Source organism: Papio anubis, chromosome 15 (genome assembly GCF_008728515.1).
Source record: "Papio anubis isolate 15944 chromosome 15, Panubis1.0, whole genome shotgun sequence".
NCBI classification, from domain to species: Eukaryota; Metazoa; Chordata; class Mammalia; order Primates; family Cercopithecidae; genus Papio; species Papio anubis.
In genome coordinates this window covers 78,890,687-78,913,540 of record NC_044990.1, presented here as the reverse complement: position 1 = coordinate 78,913,540, position 22,854 = coordinate 78,890,687, and the positions used below count along the sequence as shown (strand labels likewise).

The 22,854-nt window shown below is 43.3% G+C and overlaps 1 protein-coding gene and 1 pseudogene across 5 annotated transcripts in view; both read right to left on the bottom strand.

Moving 5' to 3' along the window:
• PCCA (propionyl-CoA carboxylase subunit alpha) overlaps window positions 1-22,854 on the bottom strand; it is a 432,199-nt gene that overhangs the window by 47,628 nt on the left and 361,717 nt on the right. The gene's annotated exons all lie outside the window — the stretch shown is intronic.
• On the bottom strand, window positions 13,971-15,488 carry LOC110741651 (annotated as a pseudogene).

Genomic DNA, 22,854 nt, shown 5'->3' with positions numbered 1-22,854 from the left:
GCTCCACCCAGACTGAGCATGCTGCTGGGTTAAGATTTATAGTGGAAAAAACAATGGTTTCTTTCAGGGTTCCATTAGTTTCTTCTGAGTTCTAGCTGTCAATTTGATATCTGTTAATATCTGGAAGAAACTGGTATCAATCGTGGGCTCTCAAATTCTACATATGCCAAATATATCTACAGGGGAAAAAGAAAAATTCAAACATCTGCAATGCTCCTTCTGTAACTTCAGTCCAGCTTTTATCTCAAAGATACTGAACGTGTTGTTTAGAAGTCTAGAATGGGAGTGCAGAAGCGATCACAATACATCAAAAACTTGAGGTGCAGTCTGATGAGTTTCTCTACTCCTTGCTTAGTAAATTTAGAGTTTTCTATTTTTGGAGGATGTAATCCCTATGCACACTGCTTTTAGCATCTAAGCATTTTCCTCAAGATGGGTCAAAGTGTCAAGGGTTTCACGAGAGCCTCGATCAATTCCTGCAGAACACTGTGGCTTTGCTAAAGACTTAAAATAGGGACATAGTCCTCACAGATTCAGCTTAAGGATCATATACACAAATGACCACCTGAGACCACAGAGGACCGGATATGAGCTACTTATAGTCATACTGAGCCGGTGAACAAGAATAGCAGGAAAGCGGCCAGTTTTCTTGTAGTGAGGTTCTTTGAAGTAAAGTATTTATTAAACATTATATTATAGTGCATGAAACAAAAATCTTTGAAGGCAGGTTATCCTACTCTGCACAGTGGCCACTGCTAACGAATTACTTCCTTTTCCTCTCAGGTTTTGTTTTTCTATTTGTGAAACTGAAACCCAGATTGTTTTCCTCCATCCATGAAACCAGCTGGCACAAAGCACTCCTTCTGGTAATAATGTCCATCAATGGAAACAGCATTAAAAACGACTCCAACCCATCACTTCACTACCACACAAGAGGATGTGCGGATTAAGGAGGTGCTCTCTAAATACTGGTCAGCAACTTCTCTAAAATAGAAAACTAGGCTATTAAAAAATGACGAAATGACTAAAAATGGCAGCAATAAAATGGGGCTTCCGTTTTTATTTAAAAGCAAAATTTACCGATTGCATTTCCCATTTCGTACCCCGAGACTGATATGCCTTGTTTCAGCTAGCATTTTCTATTTCTCAGTAAAGTACCCTGGATATACCAATAAGAGCCTCATCTTAAAGAAATGTCCAAAAGAGGACCAAGAGGGCGATATAGTTTATTCTTCTGAACCAATTATTAACTTAAGAGTCTTTGCCTTGGGAAGGAACACTGAGCAGCGAAACTCCCAACGAGCCAGCACAAGTGGTCTCGTGCTGAAGATGCAATGGAAGAATCCTGGCCCACTGGCCAAAAGGTGTCTCCGGCTAAGTGTGTGCTGAGAGGAGAAAAGGACAGCGCCGGACACATGGCTGAGTCTGTTTCAACGTGGCTGAGAACGGCGGGAAGCTTTTTAAAATCTAGGAATACATCAAAGGGTGAATGCAGATTAAGCCCTGCTCCTTTTTTTTTCCCTGAAAGGCTCACTTTTGTTCCTAATAGAAAGACTTAGATGGTATTTCTTCAGATCATAAAGCAAGTTGTACTTTTAATGATGGAATAAAAATTATAAAAGTAAAACGTGGCTTTTCCTCCCCATTCTTTTTTTCCTTTTTTAAGTGATGAATTCAGGAAAAGACCAGTCTAGGCCAAATTTATCCCTTGTTAACCTTCAGGGATGTGGAGTACGCCAAGCATGATGTTAGTACAAAGTCAAATTTGGATGATGCAGTCATTTTTTGTTAATTCCATTATTAGAAACATTAGATAACATGGTAGTATCTAAGGAATACAGCTTTAAAAATAGTATGCACCTTCACTATCAAAGACTGTAACGCAAAATCAACTTGTGCCCACGACCGAACTTTTGAAATAGAAGTTTGTTATGTCTATGTTAGCCAGGCTGGTCTCGAACTCCTGACCTCAGATGATCTGCCCGCCCCAGCCTCCCAAAGTGCTGGGATTACAGGTGTGAGCCACTGCACCCGTGGCATGCACCTGTAATCCTAGCTACTCCGGAGGCTGAGGCAGGAGAATCACTTGAACCCAGGAGGTGGAGGCTGCAGTGAGCTGAGACTGCGCCATTGCATTTCAGCTTGGGCAACAAGAGCGAACGCCATCTCAAAAAAAACAAACAAAAAACAAAACAAAAAAACCTTGTTATGTCAATAGAGTATTTCTAAGTGGGTTAGCAGCTCCCTGACAGTCTTCCCTCTCCAGCCTTCCCAGGCCGCCCATCCTTGGCTACCCTCTCCAGCCTCGCAAGGCAGCGTTCTTGTCACCACACTCAGGCATTCCACTTGAGCCCCTGATCTCGCTCTGCCCTTCTCCCGGGGAGCCTGCCACATCAACTATCCTCTCTTCCCTCTCTACTGGCCCCTTCTTTTCATCCTGAAAGTCAACTGAGTCATTCCAATCAACAAATTCTCTCTCGACTCTGCATCCCTCGTGGTTACTGCCTTCTGACCCGACCCGTGTTCTCCACACAGCCCTCTGTTCTAGCTGCTGTGACCACACTTGCACTCGCGACCAAACCAGCCCCAAGTGGCTATCGCCACCATTGTTCTTTCCAGCTGACAAGCTGTCTCAGGCACCCACAGGTTAGATATTTCAGGGGAAATGACTGTTACAGAAATGTTCACATTAGAAGAAAAAACAGATCAATACACATCAATCATATTAAAAAGGTACTTCTAAGACAAACCATAAATTATTATTATTCATATTCAATATTTTAGGAATAAAAGCAACTATGTTTCTAAAGCTTTATGGTTTTGAATTGATGGTACGCTGTAATAATGCATAGATAGGGTCTGCCTGAGCTTTCATCCCAGGAATTGTAAAGTATTATATTACAGTAGTCCCCCCTTATCCAAGGTTTTAGCTTTCCAAGGTTTCAGTTACCTGTGGTCAACCATGGTCCAAAGACATTATATGGAAAATTCCAGAAATAAATAATGTATAAGTTTTAAATTGTGAGTCATTCTGAGCAGTTTGAGGAGATCTTGTGCTGTCCTGCTCCGTCCTGCCTGGGTCATAAACCGTCTCCTCTCCGCGTCCAGCGTCTCTACACTGTAGACACCCCCACCGCCAGCCAGTCACTTAGTAGCCACCTTGGTTACCAGATCTACCGTCAGGCGGTCTCAGTGCTCAGGTTCCTTTTTTTTGTTTTTGAGACTGAGGCTGGCTCTGTTGCCCAGGCTGGAGTGCAGTGGCATGATCCTTGCTCGCTGTAACCTCCACCTCCTGGGCTTAAGCCATGCTCCCACCTCAGCCTGCCAAGTAGCTGGAACTACAGGGATGTGTCACCACGCCCGGTGAATTTTTGTGTTTTTTTTGTGGAGACAGAGTTTTGCCATGTTGCCCAGGCTGTTCTCAAACTCCTGAGCTCAAGTGATCCACCTGCCTTGGCCTCCCAAAGTGCTGGGATTACAGGCGTGAGCCACTGTGCCTGGCAGGAACTATTATTTGACTTCACAATGGCCCCAAAGTGCAAGAGTATGATGCTGGCAATCTGGATATGCCAAAAAGCAGCCGTGAAGTGCTTCCTTTAGTGAAAAGGTGAAAGTTCTCAACCTAAGGGGAAAAAAAGTATGCTGAGGTTGCTAAGATCTACAGTAAGAATGAATCTTCTATCCATGAAATTGTGAAAAAGGACAAAGAAATTTGTGCTAGTTTTGCTGCTGTACCTCAAACTGCAAAAGTTACAGCCGCAATGTGGGCTAAGTGCCGAGTTAAAATGGAAAAGGCATTAAAGGCAAGCGTATACAGGGTTCGGTCCCATCCGCAGTCTCAGGCATCCCCTGGGGATTTTGGCACAGATCCCCCGCGGAGAAGGGGGGCTACTGTACAGTACTTCCCTTCAGAAAGCCGCATTTTCAAGTTCTCTATTTCACATTCCCCTTCGTGACTGTCATGCAGGGAGCAAAGAAAACCCATTGTGTCCAAGGAGATTTTTACTTTCTCTAGGGATTCAGAAAGCTGACTTTCTGACACTCAGAAACTCAGTCTGCATTGGGTGAGAAGGTTCGGTAGGGAAGAGGTGGTTTCTATCTCAGAATCTGCTGGAGCTGAGGGCGCTTTTTGGTTTGATCTAGTTTCACTGTGTTTCATGGAGAGGTTCCTCTAAGAACAAAAGGTTCTATGGAAGTCACGTCCTTTATCCCTCTTAGCCATCCCCGTGTCTACCTTAGCCAATCTCTCATTTGTAAAAAGAAAGCAGAGACCAGGCTATGGCTGAATAGTTTCAGACAGCCCCTATCCCACTGTCAGCCTTTGCTAAGTGTAATGCTTTAATTACAAGGGTCACACAAGGTCTTAAGACACAGGAGTCTCTGTGTCTGAATGTAATCACTGTGAATGTGTCTCAGCCTAATGAGGAGGTGACTATCATGAGGGTCTGGTGGTGAAGATCCTGCAAGGAGGTGCCTTGTTTGAGATCTTTCAAGGAGACACAGTACTCAATGAATGTGGGTGAGCAGAAATTACAATTCAGTTGGATTAATTTTTGGTAGTAATATGGAGCTTTGCAAAGAGAAAGGCATTTGCTGAAGACACTGGTAAAATATGTGCTGAAGCTCTGCCTCAACCAGTCTGGTTCAAAAGTCAAGTATCAAAGAGTCAAGAGACCGTCCTATTCAGAAGAAAGCCCTGACTGGTTAATGTGTTAGAAGCCAGAGTCAATGCTCCAGAGTTTTCATTACATAGAAGTAGATCTAGTCCAGGGGCTTTTCTGTAACAGGTGCTCCTGAGTCAGGAATCAAGACCCGTGAAGTAAGAAAACACAGGTAAGCGAGGGGGTACCTTCTCCTCTAACGAAAGTGGCCTGTCAGACTGTCAGGGAGCCTCTGTCAGTGGAGCCAGGCCAGCTCCAGGGACACAGTTAAAGACCCTTGCCATCAAGTACAAAGGGAAGCAGCAGGGCCTAGAGTAGGCAATTTCTTACTAAATATGGAATCATTTTTCAGTTTGGTGTACAGTTGAGCCTTGAGCAACATGGATTTGAACTGAATGGGGCCACTTCAATGTGGATTTTCTTCTGACTCTGCTGCCCTTGAAACAGCAAGATCAACCCCTCCTCCTCTTCCTCAGCCAACTCCACACGAAGACGATGAAGAGCAAGACCTTTATGATGATCCACTTCCACTTAATGAATAAATACATTGTCTTCTTGATGATTTTCCCGACATTCTCTCTAGCTTACTTTATTGTAGGAATACAGTATATAATCACGTAACATACCAAATATGTGCTAAATGACTGTTTATGTTATTGGTAAGACTTCTGGTCAGCAGTGGGCTACTAGTAGTTACATTCTGGGGGAGGCAGAAGGTATACGTAGATTACTGACTGCACAGGGTTGGCGTCCTAGCCCCCACATTGTTCAAGGGCCCACTGAATCTAGGACGTTGGTCAGCACACTTGTACCCCATCCGAATCTCTCAGGAGTCTTCCCTGTGCCACACTCAGTGATTCCCTCATTACAAGATTAGGCGTTCCTGTTATGAATGGGTTTTCATTTTTGTTTTATTTCTGAGGATTTGAGGAATGGATAACATGGCCTTCTCCCAGTATATAAAGAGCTTAACCTACAAGGCCCAGCTATTTCTTTAATAAAAATGGGTAGCGGGGCTATGATTGATGATTATCTGTCAGAGAATAAGTGGGATTATTGTGTTTTTAGGTAACGTCCCAGAAACTGTGGCTGTCCCTTGCCCGGAGTGAGAAGGTTCTGGTGCATGCAGAGCCAGATTACATGTGTGTTTCTATCCCTCTGAACCCTGGGCAAAGAGAAAAGTTGGTCAGCTTCAATTTCTCTTGTCTTACCAGTTCTAGTACCAAGAATTCTGCCACTATAATAAGAGGAGCCCCATTCTTTCCTTTTTATAGGCTTATCCAGAAAGGCATTCTAGGTGTCACAACCAACTCCCTTAAGCCAGCCTAGCAGGATTTCCAGGACGAGTGTTCATGCCCCAGGGCCGCTTAGGAGGTGAGGAGTCACTACTCCCAGGGTGACCACTCCTGAGGCCGCCACGGTGCGGTGCGCCTGGCTGTGAAGAGGCAGGCGAGCCCTCCTCACCAGGCAATTTCCTCCTCACCAACGTGTGAGGGTAACAGCAGCAGCTCCTGGAAGCTGTTCCCTCCTCCTGTGAGAACTAAGTCAGAGGCTGAGTGTGTGCTGGGGGAGGGGACCCAGGTCTTCGCACCTCTCAGTCGGGGACTTCCCCAGGGCCCCCAGGGAAGGGGTGGGGCCTCCCAGGCACCCGCCCAGCATCAAGAAAAGGGCTGGGAAGCTACAGTTCCAGAGTGGGAGGGAAAGACCCTTGCCAGAACAGGCCGATCCCAGAGCCCCAAACACCTCTGGTGTCCACTTGGGCCCAGGAAGGGAGACAGTTGTCAGGGCTCTGGTGTGACCCAGTGACCGCAGGCCACAGCGGCAACAGACCGCTCCTTGGAGGACTCAAAACTTTTCTCTGGAGGAGACAAGACTAGCTTGTTGAAGACAGACAATTTCCTGGGTCAAAGGGGAAAAAAAATCCACAGAAAAATAAGTAAGTTCTCAGACCTGCCCTTCTTCAGGGTAAAATGCAATGAATTGCAGGCTTCTGAACTAACAAGACCAAGTTAGGCCGAGGGCAGTTCACAGCTGATCATTTGCCGAGAAGCAAAAGCCTAAAAGGCCCGATTAGCTCGAGCTTGCCACGTCCAGCAGCAACCTGGAGTGGCCGTCAGCGGAGGGCTGGGTGCTGCCCGTGGCCGCAGGCCTTGTCAGGTACGGGTGGCCAGCTGTTCCTCATGCTCAGTGGACGGGACAAGAAGGGCTGCGTTCAATCCAGGGAAGGCAGAAGCTTCTTTCCCAGGCACCAAGGAGATAGTCCAATGAAGAGGTTGAGAAATCAGGACCCAGGGGTGAAGGGCGACTCTGCGACTGCCCACAGGAGAACACGCACTTCATGGGGCTCGCCCAATCATTTTGTTTTGTTTATAACATTCCTGAGATTTCCCTACTGTACAGTGCCCAAACTTGCTATTCAACAAGGAATACCAAAGTTCTTTTTAGGAACAATCCTTGCTACAGTACTCTCAGGATGATTTTTTAAAAATTATTTGCTTAACGACTCTCTTCCCTTTATCAGCAGGGTCACTGCCTTGCCCGCAAAGCCCCCGTCTCTCACCTGCACCACCTGAATGGGCACTGAAAACTTAAAGTTGTATAATATCAGATCATTAACATGCAGAAAATTGTGTAACTTTCAGTAGTATTTTCTTATTCACTGAATTTCCAACAGGAATTAGAAACTCCACATCTAACTTAGTTGCCTTTAGGAAGCAGCTATGGTAACCAGAAAGTTCCCAGGATCCTGTCTCCTAAAGGTAAATAAAACTTTACTCTTGGGTGTGAAATATTTCCACACTGCTAGTTGCTGGGTGGTAACACTGAGCCAGGAACTATACTAAGTGCTATGCATGCACCAACTCATTTAATTCTCACTGTCACCAATGAGGTAGACGGTACAATTACTCTCATTTTACCGACCCAGAAACTGTGCCGAGAGAGAATAAATGAGGCCAAGCAAATAGCCAGTAAATTAGCATGTGCTCGACTTTAAAGCAGGTGTCCTCGGTCATTACCTGGTAAATTACCTTTTGTATATAAACAGATGGGATAGAATTATTGAAGTAGTAACGATAACATTTGAAAAGGAATTCAAGAAAGGAAGCAAGATAATTAGTTTCTGTAGAGATTTAATACCACAAAACTAAAACATGGCAGAATAAAGTGACAAGCTTTGGAGTCGAAAGTCTTCATTCATTCTATTCCCTTATTCAACTGCCCTGCCCCACCCCTCAACTAGGTACTCTGGGGACTGACCTCAGAGTCCCCTAGTTGTGCTATGAAGAACTAACGTGACTGTGTGACACATGAAGCTGATTTTGATGCATATGAATTTGTATTTAGGTGCAGTGTGTATAACACCTGGTTGCCACTGGATGCTTATTTGTGATTCAGATTTGTCCTATTGAAATTGGTCCATTTCCCAATACCTAGAACATTGTCCACCACAAAATATGTACCTATCAAATACTTGGATAAATGAATGAGTAAATGGATCACAAACTTCCATGGGTATGCAAACTAAGGGTGGGGGTAGACAGGACTTTTTCTTCCCCACTTCTGCTAATTTCAAACTAGTGACTTGGAAAGATACTTAATATGCTTTTCCTTTTTCACAATATTAGTGCTAATTAAATACAGTGTCAGTTATTACATCCCTTACAAACACATGTAGGTGGTCTCCAGAACAGGATTAATATCTAAATGAATAAGGAATTAAAACACTGGTATTTGAAGCTTTGACAAATATTTTTACTATCTGAGTTTCCAAGGCAAACTATCAGTTCACAGGCAACAAGGGGAAACTGCCCAGTAATGTACAAAAAATATTATTAGTTGGTTTAAATCTCAAAATTTTACAACATTCCTATTAAAAATTATACAAACAGCACTGATTTTCTCTTCTATGCTGATTATTCTTTTTTCCTCTCTTTATATAATGACCTTCCTGCACAGTATGTGATACCATTAAAAAGAGAGAGAATGAGCATAAGAAAATGAAAGGAACTCTGTGCTTAATATCAAAATCATTTCATTTGAGAAGAGACAAAAATGTCCTAGAAAATATATATTAACTGAAATGTATGTGCTTTGCTGCTTTTGGGGGCTCAAGTTTGTTTTAAAACAATAAAACAAATTAACATACACAATTTGGGCTACTTCTGCACTAATTATGATTTCTAGGGAAGAAGGCAGAATACCACATAGAGAATATTTAAAAACAAGCCTGTCTTCATAGCCACTATGATGACCATAATAAAAAAGACAATAATGAGGGTCAGTGAGGATGTGGAAGAACTGGATCGCTCCATTGCAGGTGGGAGGGTAAAATGGTGCAGCCACTTTGGAAAACAGCGTGAGGATTCCTCATAAAGTTAAACACAGAGTTACCACACCACCTGGAAATTCCACTTCTAGGTATACACCCAAGAAAAAGTAAAACCTTGTCACCCCAAAAACTCATACAGGAATGTTCATAACAGCATTATTCATAGTAGCCAAAAAGACAGAACAAACACCCACCAACTGACAGGTAAATAAAATGTGGTATATCCACACAATGGGACGTTATTTGGCCACACACAGGAATGATGTACTGGCACATGCTACACCGTGGATACCAGTATGCTAAGTGAAAGCCACAAAAGACAACACATCGTATGATTCCTTTTCTAAGAAATGGCCAGAATAAGGTATACACAGACAGAAAGTAGATCAGTGGCTACCACAGGCTGGAGAGGGTGGAAGGAGTGAGGAGTGAATGTTAATGGATAGAGGGCTTCTTTCTGGGGTAAGGAAAATGTTCTAAAATATTATCGTGATGGTAGCACAGCTCTGTGAACAGTCTAAAAACCAATGAATCACTGGGTGCTGTGGCTTGCGCCTGTAATCCCACTTACTTGGGAGGCGGAAGCAGGAGGACCACCTGAGTCCAAGAGTTCAAGGCTGCAGTGAGCTGTGACCGAGCCACTGCACTCCAGCCTGGGCAACGGAATAAGACCTCAGCTCGAATAATAATGGTAATAATAATGGTAATAATAGCAAGTGTTAGTGTATGTCCCAAATATTGAATGAAACACAATTATACTAAAAATGTATTTGTTGCTTATCTCTCAACAAAAGAAACAACAAAAACAAGAAACAAAACCCACTGGATCCTACATTTTAAGTGGGTGAATTATATGTTAATTGTATCTCAATAAAATTGCTACAAAAGTCCTTAGAGGCAGACATTTGAAAATTCTCTGTAAATCAAACAGTCAAAGAATTCTGACCCGCAAAATGGACATATATGACCAGGCACAGTGGCTCACATCTAGCACTTTGGGAGGCCAAGGTGGGAGGATGGCTTGAGCCTGGGAGTTGGAGACCAGCCTGGGCAACGTGGTGAAATCCCTTCTCTACAAAAAATACCTAAAAAATTCACCAGGCATGGTGGTGCATTCCTGTAGTCCCAGCTACCTGGGAAGCTGAGGTGGGAGGATCACTTGAGCCCAGGAGATCGAGACTGCAGTGAGTCATGACTGTAACACTGCACTCCAGCCTGGGCCACAGAGTGAGATCCTGTCTCAATATATGAGAGAGAGAGAGAGAAAGAGAGAGAGAGCCAGAGAGAAACAGTAAACATATAAAATTATCTGTAAGAATGGCAACAAAAGCAGCAACGTTGCAATGAATTTCAGGAATTTGTTTCCAAAGGCTAATACTTAAAATGTGTAGTAGGCAGGACATTGACTATGCCATCAAAAATAACTTTCATATACATAAAGGAAAAACATGAGTCTTTATCTTGGAAATTCCACTAAAAGTCAAATGAACTCATTTGCATTTAAAATTGAAGAAGAAAAGAGGTTTAGTTTATGACACTTTTGGCCTATTTTAGACAGGTATTTATTAAATATTTATTAAAATGCTTGAGCTTGAAATAATACAATAGGTACCAGAAAGAAAACAAATATGAGCAATTCAGTCCCTACCTTCTGTTCAATAAAACTCACTTCCCACGGCAGGTGGCACAGAGAACTCCACCCAGGGGGTTAATCAAAATTCCCTTGGAATAATTGAAAAGCATCTGCATTTTTCCCCCAGAAACCACAAAAAAGTCACAGTAAGCAGAACATACGATCTTGATTATTAGCACTGTGCCTGTAGCAGCACAATGTGTTGTCCCCAGAAATTAAGTTATAAGACACGATGTCATTGTGCGATAAGCCAGAGATGTCTCCCCTAATGAGACTGGAAAACTCAAGGAAATCCAAAGAGAGACAATGATGATAATAAGTTGCATGTGTGATGTTTTGCTACTGTTGCGAAGCAAACTGCATACTGTGCCAAATGCAATCACTCTCAGAGCAGGCTAGAGGCGGGATAGACTCTGGAGGTCACCGACCCCAACCTTTCATTTTACAACAAAGAAAACTGAGGTTTACGAAGGTCACACAACCAGTTTAAGGCATCACTGGGACTAGAGATGAGATTTTTCAGGGCTCTCTTCATGAAGTATATTATTCTGTCTGAGTATATGTACTATAGAGAGTGTAACCTACGAAATAGAAAATTCTTAGGAATTCTGAGAGCTACACTGGTAAAACTCCACCGAGAAGTACTGTAATTGACCATCTGTGAAAGTGTTACAACCAGAGTTTGGAGACACTCAAAATTCCAATCAAAGTGACCTGCGTGTCAGCCTAAGGGCAGGAGAACTGTAGTTTGACATCGTTTGGGTCTGTGCCTATTGTTTAGGTAGCTGAAGCCTAATCGACTGCAGAGGGCCTTTCTGTGGGAAGAAAACAGCAGCGCAGAGGCAAAGAAAAGGGAAGGCATGAAGGTGGCCCTTGAAGGGTGTTCTGGGAGAAGTGATTAATTCACCAAGTTTCTGCACAGCACAGGTACACCACGTCACCCTTTGCTCTGATTACCACATAAACCAAGCTAGTTTGAAATTAAGGTGACTAATGATTTTCCTAATTACTCCATTCTAGAGGGCAGAACAGTCGGTCAATATTCTGGAGGGCAGACTTAAAGATTTGGTCACTGGAAGAAACATTCCTCCCTTCAAACTAATAAATGCATATTCTGGCTTAGCTACCAATCCCTGTGAGTTTACTTACTACAGGTTAGTTTCCTAAAATCTGGTTACTTCTAGGTTCACAGTGTATTAATCATGTTTAATTTTTTTTTTTTTTTTTTTATCTTATGATACTTTAACATTTTGCAGGGACTTACAGACCCAGAAAGACACTGCCCTCCCAGGACCAGCTAATTCCCCAATTCAGTAAAGAACCTGGAAGTAAGCCAACCACCCATTTTATCTCACACACACCAAGCCAGTGTTTTCCCTGCCTTAAAACATCCCAGGGCAACTAGAGACTACCCCAAAGCCCACCAACATTACTCAAAGCAGCCACGCACTGCGCTTCCCGAGGAAGCCCCAATAAGGTTCCTGTCCACACTTTTCTCTGGCTCCTTTCTGCCTCCTGACCCACACTGGTGGTTCCCCTGTGCCCTGCATGGTGGGGTGTGCCCCCTTCTCTTAGGTGATGTAAGTAATAAATTCTCCTTTCAAGGGCATTAACCTCTTCTCGTTGGCACTCAGTCACTTCCATAAATGAAAACCCGCAGGTACCTTTCCAAACACCCTGCAAAATCAACACCAGATCTGCAGGACCACGAGGGCCAGACTGCAGACTGGAGAGTTGATAGAGGCAGGAGGCAGAGAACTCTCCCCGGAGAATCTCTGACCTGCCAAGGTCGTCGTGCACAGGGGGCTCGCCCAAACATGCTTGCGGTGAAAAATTCTATCCCTTAACACACGCACAGTAAGGAAAATAAATCAGTGTAGAGTGGCTCAGACTAAGGGCCCGCACCTGCACTGGAAGGACGGGGTGGAGACGCCAGGAATTCGCAATGATAGACATAGGGAACCCAGCCCCATCAGCAGGTATATAAAGGCCCTTGTATTCAACTGTGAAGGGAGAACCACAATCTGCTTTCAGGACCCTTCCCTTTAAGTTTTCCCTCTTGCTTAGTGCATTCTACTCCACTCACTCTCCGAGTGTCCGCCTGCCTACTTCTTCCTGGTCATGAGACAAGAACCTGGACTTTGCTGAGCTAAGGAGCAAAATATCCTTGTTGCAAGAGACAAGGCCCACGGAGCTCCTGCTGGACCCCACCTGTCCCCTTCTCCCTAGCTGGCCTGCACGTGTGAAGCCCCACCATTGGGAAGATCCAGGCTTGTGGAAAGCTCACCTGTGTTGTATTTGCACACGGAACACACAACACAGCATGTACTTATGTTAGTTCACCTTCAACAAGCTGATAAATTGATAGCACAATATTGAATTGAACTTTTACTCTAGATAGATGTGGCATTAACAGAGAAGATCCATGGAGAAAACTACTGATGGGCAAATTTGAACTGTAAAATGTTCACTCTATTTGAGAAGAAACTTAGATACTATCAAGTATCCAAAAAATACAGGTCTACCTCATTTTACTGGGCTCAATCCATTGTGCTTCATAGATAATGCACTTTTTGTAACTTAAATTTGTGGCAACCCTGTATCTACTGCCACCATTTTTCCAAGAGCATGTGCTTACTTCACAACTGTGTGTCACATTTTGGTAATTCTTGCAGTATTTCAACCCTCTGCATTATTAGGAAACCCATTTTCATCGTTACCTGTTATGGTGATGTGTCATCGGTGATCTCTGATGTTACCATTGAAATTGTTTTGGGGCACCACAAACTGTGCCCATGTAAGAAGGTAAACTATAATAAATGCTGTATGTGTTCTGACTGCTCCACCATCTGGCCATTCCCCCATCTCTCTCCGTCTTCTTGGGCCTCCCTATTCCCCAAGACACAACAATATTGAAATTAGGCCAGTTAATAACCCTACAGTTGTCTCTAAGTGTTCAAGTGAAAGGAAGAGTCACCTGTCTCTCACTTTAAATCAAAAGCTAGAAATGATTAAGCTTTCTGAGAAAGCATGTGGAATGCTGAAACAGGCCAAAAGCTAGGCCTCTTGTGTCAGTTACTCAACTTGTAAATGCAAACGAAAATGTCTTGAAGAAAATTAGAAGTGCTACTCCAGTGAACACACGGATGACAGGAAACGGAAATAACCTTGTTGCTGATATGGAAAGTTTTTTTTATTTTTACTTTTTGAGACAGAGTCTCACTCTGTCGTCTAGGCTGGAGTGTAGTGGCGTGATCTCAGTTCACTGCAACCTCTGCCTCCCGGGTTCAAGCGATTCTCCTGCCTCAGCCTCCCGAGTATAGTAGCTGGGACTAACCATGCCCAGCTAGTTTTTGCATTTTTATTTTTTAATTTAATTTTTATTTTTTATTTTTTTTGCGGAGACAAGTGAACATTTATTTTTGGGCCTTTCTTCCTATGTGTATTTCAAGTCTTTTTCAAAACAAGGCCCCAGGAATCTCCAGATTCAATTATGTCCCTGGGCTTGGTCGACGGCTGCAGGAGTCTCAGGGAGCCTTGTACAAATGCTAGAGTGACTCGTTTAGCAACATTAAACCCTAGGATAGAAGATGAACATGGAATGTGTTGATTTCAGAAGACGCAGCAGCCAATGTAGAAAGCGCTGGAATTTTTCCTTGGAACTGACTGTGATGAGAAGTGTCTGCCATGAACACAAGCGACTGTCTTTTCTTTGACCCTTCCTTTCCGGTTTTTGAAGATTAAGCAGGAAATCATCTTCTCTGAAGATACTTGATAAAAATTCCTCCCAAAAAAGCCCCAAAACACACGCTTCCACTTCACTGATAAAACTTTACTGCAGTTTGGCACCTGCGTCTAGTTTAGCTGGCGGATGAGCTGATTGATGTGTTCACCCTGATAGCCAGGTGAGCCCATCCCCTTGAGGAAGCCCACTCTATTTTTGGTAGCGTGATGGGCCACTGACAGGTGGAAAGGGCGCAAGAACCATGAGATCTCCTGGAAATGCTTCCCCAGGTGCTCCTCAATCACTGTGTTGTCTGTCAAAGGGATGGTCTTATTCTTGACCTTGACCATGTTTCAAAATGAATTTCCAAAGAGAATTCAGATTCAGAAATCCCCAGGTCACGTAAGATTCCATCATATGCAGCAGTTTTAGATTCTAGGGGGTGACTTTTACAAAGACACCACTAAAAATTTTCTTTAGGCAAATCCTGCAATGGTTTTCTGCACCGGTAAACTCACATGCCATCATTCCTTTCGGGTTTTTTTTTTTTTTTTTTTTTTTTTTGAGACAGAGCCTAGGTCTGTCACCCAGGCTGGAGTGCAGTGGTGCGATCTCAGCTCACTGCAACCTCCGCTTCCCAGGTTCAAGCGATTCTCCTTCCTTAGCCTCCCGAGTAGCTGGGACTACAGGTGCCTGCCACCACGCCAAGCTAGTATTGTATTTTTAGTAGAGATGGGGTTTCACTGTGTTGGCCAGGCTGGTCTCGAACTCCTCACCTCGTGATTTGCCTGCCTCAGCCTCCCAAAGTGCTGATATTAGAAGCATGAGCCACCACGACCGGCCACACCATCAATTCTTTTGATACGTACAACAAAGGCCAAGGAATGTTTATCTGGCAACTCCAAGGCAAGAAGGTTCACTTCTAGTCGTCTGAGATGCACCTTGTCACGTTTCTGCGGCCAGGAATCATGTAGGAATGATTCCAGTCGCTTAAACCTGAGCCCTTTTCCTTTCCTCTGCTCCTCTTTGCCAAAAGTGCCTGCTTTGCCTGGGTGGCTTTGGGAGTTAATAAGCCTTCCTCTTTTTCAGGAGATTTTCTGGAACCAAAGGATTGTTTCTTTGTTCTTGCTCCGCCATTTTTCTAGTATCTTTCTGGCACCTGGGTCTAGTTCAGCTGGTGCATGAGCTGAACTAGTGTTGCAGCTTGATTTTTGTATTTTTAGTAGAGATGGAGTTTCATCATGTTGGCCAGGCTGGTCTCAAACTCCTGACCTCAAGTGATCCGCCCGCCTCGGCCTCCCAAAGTGCTGGGATTATAGGTGTGAGCCACCGCGCCCAGCCTAAGTTTTAGTGGTTTCCACAGACAATCAAACCAGCCACAACATTCCCTTAAGCCAAAGCCTAATCCACAGCAAAGCCCTAGCTCTCTTCAATTCTACGCAGGCTGAGAGAGGCGAGGAAGCTGCAAAAGAAAAGTGTGAAGCTAGCAGAAGTTGGTTCATGAGGTTTAAAGAAAGAAACTACCTCCATAACATAAAAGCGCAAGGCAAAGCAGCAAGCGCTGATGAAGAAGCTGCAGCAAGTCACGCAGAAGGTTTAAGTTAAGATCACGGATGAAGGTGGCCACACTAAATTACAGACTTTCCTGTTGGAAGAAAATGTCATCTCACTTTCACAACTAGAGAGAAGTAAACATCTGGCTTCAAAGGACAGGCCAACTCTCTTGCTAAGGGCTAATGCAACTGTTGACTTTTAGTTGAAGCCAATGCTCATTTACCATTCTGAAAATCCTAGGGCCCTTAAGAATGATACTAAGTCTACCCTACCTGTGCTCTGGAACGGAACAACAAAGCCTGGATGACAACACATCTGTTTACGGTATAGTTTACCGAATATTTAAAGCTCGCTGTGGAGACCTACTGCTCAGAAAAAAAACATTTCCTTAAAAATATTACTACTCATTGACAATGCACCTTGTCACATGGGAGCTCTGACGGAGATATACAAGGAGATGATGTGGTTTTTGTGCCTGCTAATACAACATCCATTCCTCAGCCCATGGGTCAAGCCGTCATTTTAGCTTTTAAGTCTTATTATTTCAGAAATACATTTGGAAGGCTACAGCTGCCACAGTGTTTCCTCTGATGGATCTGGGCAAAGTAAATTGAAAACCTTCTTCACCATTCTAGATGCTGTTAAGAGTATTTGTATTGAATTCACATTGGAAGGCCAAATTATCAACATGAACAGGAGTTTGGAAGAACTAGATTCTAACCCTCATGGATGACTTTGAGGGGTTCAAGAAGTAACTGCAGATGTGGGGAAAATAGCAAAAGAACTAGGAGTGGCGCCTGAACACGTGACTGAATTGCCGCAATCTTATGATCAAACTTGATGCTGGGCGCGGTGGCTCACGCCTGTAATCCCAGTACTTTGAGAGGCCGAGGCAGGCGGATCATGAGGTCAAGAGATCGAGACCATCCTGGCTAACATGGTGAAACCCCCATCTCTACTAAAAATACAAAAAATTAGCCGGGCGTGGTGGCGGGCGTCTGTAGTCCCAGCTACTCAGGAGGCTGAGGCAGGAGAATGGCTTGAACCCGGGAGGAGGAGCTTTCAGTGTGTGGAGATTGAGCCACTGCACTCCAGCCTGGGCAACAGAGCGAGATTCCTTCCAAGAGTCAGGAATAACTAACTGCCAACCACCCAGATGCTCATGTGAGAAGGAAGCCACATTTGTCACTAGATCTGGGTTTGGTCCTATAGCTGCTCTTCCGATATAAACCACCCTGAGCAAATCCCTTACTTACTGTCCGTTTATAATGAAGGCGTTACTGCATCTGAAACATGGGGGTTCCACTGGTGATCTCAAAGGGGAGACTTCAGTGAGATGACAAACATATGGTGCTACGTACCTACAGGCACTCAGCACGCAATGATCATCCCCCGGCCAACCTACTTTACAGGTTGGCTTATTGAGTGGCTGAGACAGGAAAAGAGTGGTACAATTTTTTGGCCATGGTGAACTATAATTTTTTTTTTTTTTTTTTTTTTTGAGACGGACTCTCCCTCTATCGCCCAGGCTGGAGTGCAGTGGCACAATCTCAGCTCACTGCAACCTCCGCCTCCTGGGTTCAAGCGATTCTCCCTGACTCAGCCTCCCAAGTAGCTGGGATTACAGGCACAAACCACCACACCCAGCTAAGTTTTGTATTTTTAGTAGAGATGGGGTTTCACCACATTGGCCAGGCTGGTCTCAAACTCTTGACCTCAGAAGGGTAATTGTTAGAACCTATCCACTCATCCTTTCCCTAACCCCTAAATCAGGCAGGGATTCTATTTCAAATGAGGGTACTTTGACTTTGCAGTGTCGCTGTGTTCCCTGGTGCTTGGTAATTACCTTAGGTAATTAACACGGATACCTTAGAAATGACCTTAGCTGTGCCTCCCACAATCTTGAGAATTTATACCACACAAAACATATGTGGGCTTGGGAAGGCTATTTCTCAGGAACACACACTTGAGATGCTGACTACTGTGTGGCTTCCTAGGTGTCTTGTCAGGCATCCTGCCACATACTACCTCACACAGGGGGTGATGTGCCACAAAATATTAAATAGCCAAGCAATTAAATAGTAGCTGCAAAAAGAACAGAAGAACTTCACAGATGTCACTGTGAGGTGATGCTTATAACACACTCATGTCTTACCAGGAGGATTACGGGGCTTTTACAAAACTGAAGATCAAATGAAGAGCAGCAGCTTCTAGAACAAGGTATTGAGCTGCACACTCACTGTATACCCAAAATGTGTCTTTGGTAAGCAGTAACAGTACATCTACTCAAATGGCAAAAAGGACCCAAATGAACACAATGCAATCACACAAACCAGACTCTGCCCTCAATTCCATGAATGGCTATGCATGGTAGACCTGGTTCATGATCCAGTATGAGGAAGAATAAGAAAAAGTACCCCTTACACACTTCCAAACAGCTAATTGCTAAACACATTCCTAAAGCAAATCCAGTATCAGGCCAGGTAAAGTTTATTTATTTATTTATTTATTTATTTATTTATTTATTTATTTTTGAGATGGAGTCTCGCTCTGTCACCCAGGCTAGAGTGCAGTGGCGCCATCTCGGCTCACTCCAAGCTCCGCCTCCCGGGTTCACACCATTCTCCTGCCTCAGCCTCCCAAGTAGCTGGGACTACAGGTGCCCGCCACCGCGCCCAGCTAATTTTTTGTATTTTTTAGTAGAGATGGGGTTTCACCGTGTTAGCCAGGATGGTCTCGATCTCCTGACCTTGTGATCCGTCTGCCTTGGCCTCCCAAAGTGCTGGGATTACAGGCGTGAGCCACTGCGCCCGAGGCCAGGTAAAGTGTATTTTCTTTGCACAAGATATTCAAGTAGGTCATGACATGTGTACTTTGTAAGCTTTCCATCCGATAAGTTTTACATGTGTTCTCTCCCCAGCCAAGCTCTCTGCAGCCATCTGGCAATGTTTGGAGACAATTTTGGTTGTTATACCTGGAGACATGTTCTGACATCTAGCTGGTGGACGCCAAGGATGCTGCTAAGGATCCTATGATGCATAGGGCAGTCTCCCACAACAGAGACTTGTCCAAAATGTTAATACTGCCCAAACAGATAATACTGCCCTGCTCTAGGGCAAAAATAAAAATTATCACTGTATATGAGACTTGAAATAACTCAGACTGAATCTAAAGAATTATACAGGTGATAAGTAAACTTAAAAGATACAGTTGATGACACCATGGACCTAATTATACCTTAGGTCCTATCATGTCACTCCCTGATTTTAAAAAAGTATGTATTATGAAAGTACATGTTAATTAGCACAAATAATCAAACATTTGCCCTATCTTCTCATTCTGAAAAGGATCCAGAACACTGCTCCTAAGCTTGGCTCATGAGGCCAGGAATATCATGTGTCTTAAGGTACTGACTTTCCAAACTAGATAGTAATCCTACATTAATGTTCAAAATATATTCCAAACTCTAGTCCGGGTGCATTTTAAGCTGATTTCGACATCAGACATGGGGGTCAGCTTTTCTGGGAACAAATATGGGAATCTGTATTTTCACCAGGATTTCCTGGTGATTCTCAAGCATGATAAAACTTGAGAACCACTGACTTAGACTTTGCTTCTATAAGAAAAGAGCTGCCACTCCCACTTCCTTCCCACTATTAAGAGTGACAAATAATTCATAGGTAAAAGAGATCAATAGTCCATAGTAACATATGACAGTGCCCCGAAACGGCCTACCTAAAATGATACCCCTTTAAAAGTGATGCCAGTAGAAGAAAGAGTATCTCACAGGCACTGTCATAAAATGTCCTATATCAGAATGGTTTTGCCATTCTTTCCATCTGAATATATTTTAAGCAGCACTGTTTAAACACAAGGCACCAAATTCCTCCCTGGTCAAGTTTGGTATTGGTGATTCGCAAGATTCTTCAAGGAAACAGATGTTTGTAAGCACCCTGCCACCACAAGGTACACATTTAAATATGCGCTTTCTATTCCGGATTCACTAACAAAACATTAACTATGTTAAGGGGTCATAACCAGGGGGGATTAACATAAATTTGGTTTTTCAAATAAAAGGGAACAATTTTTTCGTTCTGGATTTTTCTGTAGGCCAAGCACCAAACTGTAGACTCGGTGGAGACTGTCACTTCAGATGCTAGCATGTCTCCAAGCAAGACAAAGGCGGGCAAATGAAAGGGAAAATGAAGCAAAGGGAGAGTAGGGAGCTACAATAGAAACCGAGTTATTCTTTGCCAAGTGCCTGCCATTTCAGGCATCTTACGAACATTTTCTTTTTCAGCCCTTGCCGTCTCCATAAAAGCAGATAATGTCTATTCTGCTGATGAGAAAATTGAGGACCAGAGAGGTTAGGTAACCTGCTCAAATTCACAAAGCTAAGAGATGAGTGATCTGAGATTCAAATGCAGGAAGACAAACTCTGCTCATTCCTCCCCAACCCTGCCCACTCCAGTGTTCACTAGCAACCCGGGAGTGGTTCATGGTAATTTCCTGTGAACATATAACTTGTAATCTCAAATATTTTAAATGGAAAACAATGCAAGGAGTATTGCATGTTTGATTTTTACAACTCACTCTAAGGTGTGCTATGGCTTATTCATCTTAGCAATTGAATGGAATCAAGTGAGCCGACATATGTAGAAGCACTCTAAAGCCCTAAAGCATCATACACACATAAGGCATTATTTATAAATATTAATTTTACTTTGAGGATCTTTGGCAGGTGGCAACAGATCCTGAGATACTTTGAAATAATTTAGTGACACCCTAGGATACAGTGAAATCATAACTGAGGTCACACTAAACTGGCTTCTAATCGTACATACAAATGATTTCAGTAATAAACATGTCATCATTTTGTAAGTGACTCCATTAGAGAGGACAGGCCTCCACCTTAGCTGTGGGCATTTCCTGGAGCTCCATTCCAGGCCTGGCCTCTGCTTTGCCATTGTCCCCTTGGCCAGGTTTATCTACTGCATGGCTTAGGACCTCACCTCCGCTGGGGCGTCAACTTACATGCTCACTCTTAACCTTCTTCCTGCTCTCCAGACCAGAAATTTCCCTTACATTATAGATGTCTCTTGGCATTTCAAACTTAAATTCGTTAAATCCACCTTTTTAATCAAGTCCATCTTTTCTCTGGTACAATTCTTCTCTTCTTCCTGTTTTTCCTCCCTCAGTCAACTGCATCAGTTATCATACTGCAGAAATCTCAGAATCATCTTCAATTATGCCCAATACATAGAATTGTACACTGAATTCTAAAGTGGCTCTCAAATGTACCCTCTTCTTTCTTTGCCTATTCCCATAAGTTGTCACACACACACACACACACACACACACACACACACACACAAAACCCACACCAATAAAACCAACCACCTCTGATGAGATTATGATTCTTCTTTCAACTCCTTCAGTGAACCTCAGGGTCTAGGGAATGCCATCCAACCTCCTTGGAATGGTCTTGTGTCATCTTGCCCCCAACAGGCTAATTTCATCTTCCAAAGGGACCTTTGCTGCCCTGCCCATCACCCTCATAAGCCAATCTGCTCTTCCTTTAACACTTGGGACATCCTCATACCTCTGTGCCTTTATTAATGTCATTCCATCCTCTTTCTCCATCATCAGTACAGAGTACAGTTTCTACAACCTGGCATCTCTAGGCCTACTGTTCCCCTCTATCTGAAATGCCTTCTCCTGCTTGCAAACTCAATTCGTCCTTAAAGTCATAGCACGAGCTATAAACACTGGAAAACTGTTCACAATTTCTCCACTTTCTTCACCTCAGCCCCAGAATCCCTCTACTTCATACACACCTCTGTTAGCATTCTTATTACTGTACAGTGTAATCAGTCATTTACATTTCTCTATCCCTAGGTGACAATGGGCTCAATGACTGCAGGGATATTTGTTTCCTTTGAATTGCCAGAATTCAGTGTCTGTTATCAATGTAAGGTGACTGCGGACTCCCGTGACTACCATTAACTGCTAGGTCTTATGCTCATTTTCAAAAAATTATGTCTAATAAAATATGAAATACAGTTCTTCTCTTCCCTGTGTTTACTGAGGTGTACTTGACAAATGAAATGCAAACTCTTAACCAGAGACCTATGACCTATGGACTGTACTGCTATCAACAAAAGAAACAAATAATAAAGCTAACAGATCTACAGTTCTCTCTGCTACTATATGAGCCTATGCAGTACCCATTTCAGCACTTACCATGTCTGCACGGTATTAGTTTGTCTGTCTTCACCAGCTAGTGTGCTACTTAAGGGTAGGGACCAAGTCATGCTCATCTAACCCACTTCCTAGCAGATAGTATAGCAGGCAGGCAATGATTTCTTTTAAATTTTTGTTCGGAATGCATGACATTGCAATACTAATAACCAAACTTTTATATTACATAGAGCATGCCAATTTCAAAAGAATAAAAACTGAGTTATATTCCAAAAGTTCATTCTTAGATTGGTTACATGGCACACAGAACACACATTACCACAAAAACAATGTTCAAGATTAAAATTACATTTATATTCCATTTCATAAAATCTTATTCTACCCATATTTTGCCTGAAATTTGTAAATTTAGGAGCAAATGCAGGAAGGAACGCTATAGATTTTCTTAGCACTGTAAAATATATCGAAACATCAGAAAACTTCATCACCCCTCCACAAAGTGTCTGCTCTGTGACCACCACCTGCTTCCTACTGTTGGACTAGAAAAGGGTCAGGAATACAAAGAGTGTGACTTAGCAGGGAGGAAGCCCTGTGGAGTTGAGGGTAAACAGTCTATAAAGGCTCTGGTTTCTATGCCGGATACTTTCTATCTCCTTCTCTTTTCCCCACCCAGATAAAGTGGGGACCAATGCAGCTTGGGTTAGGCAGGTAAGATCCAAGGGGCAACTCAACCAGATGACCCACCAAAGCA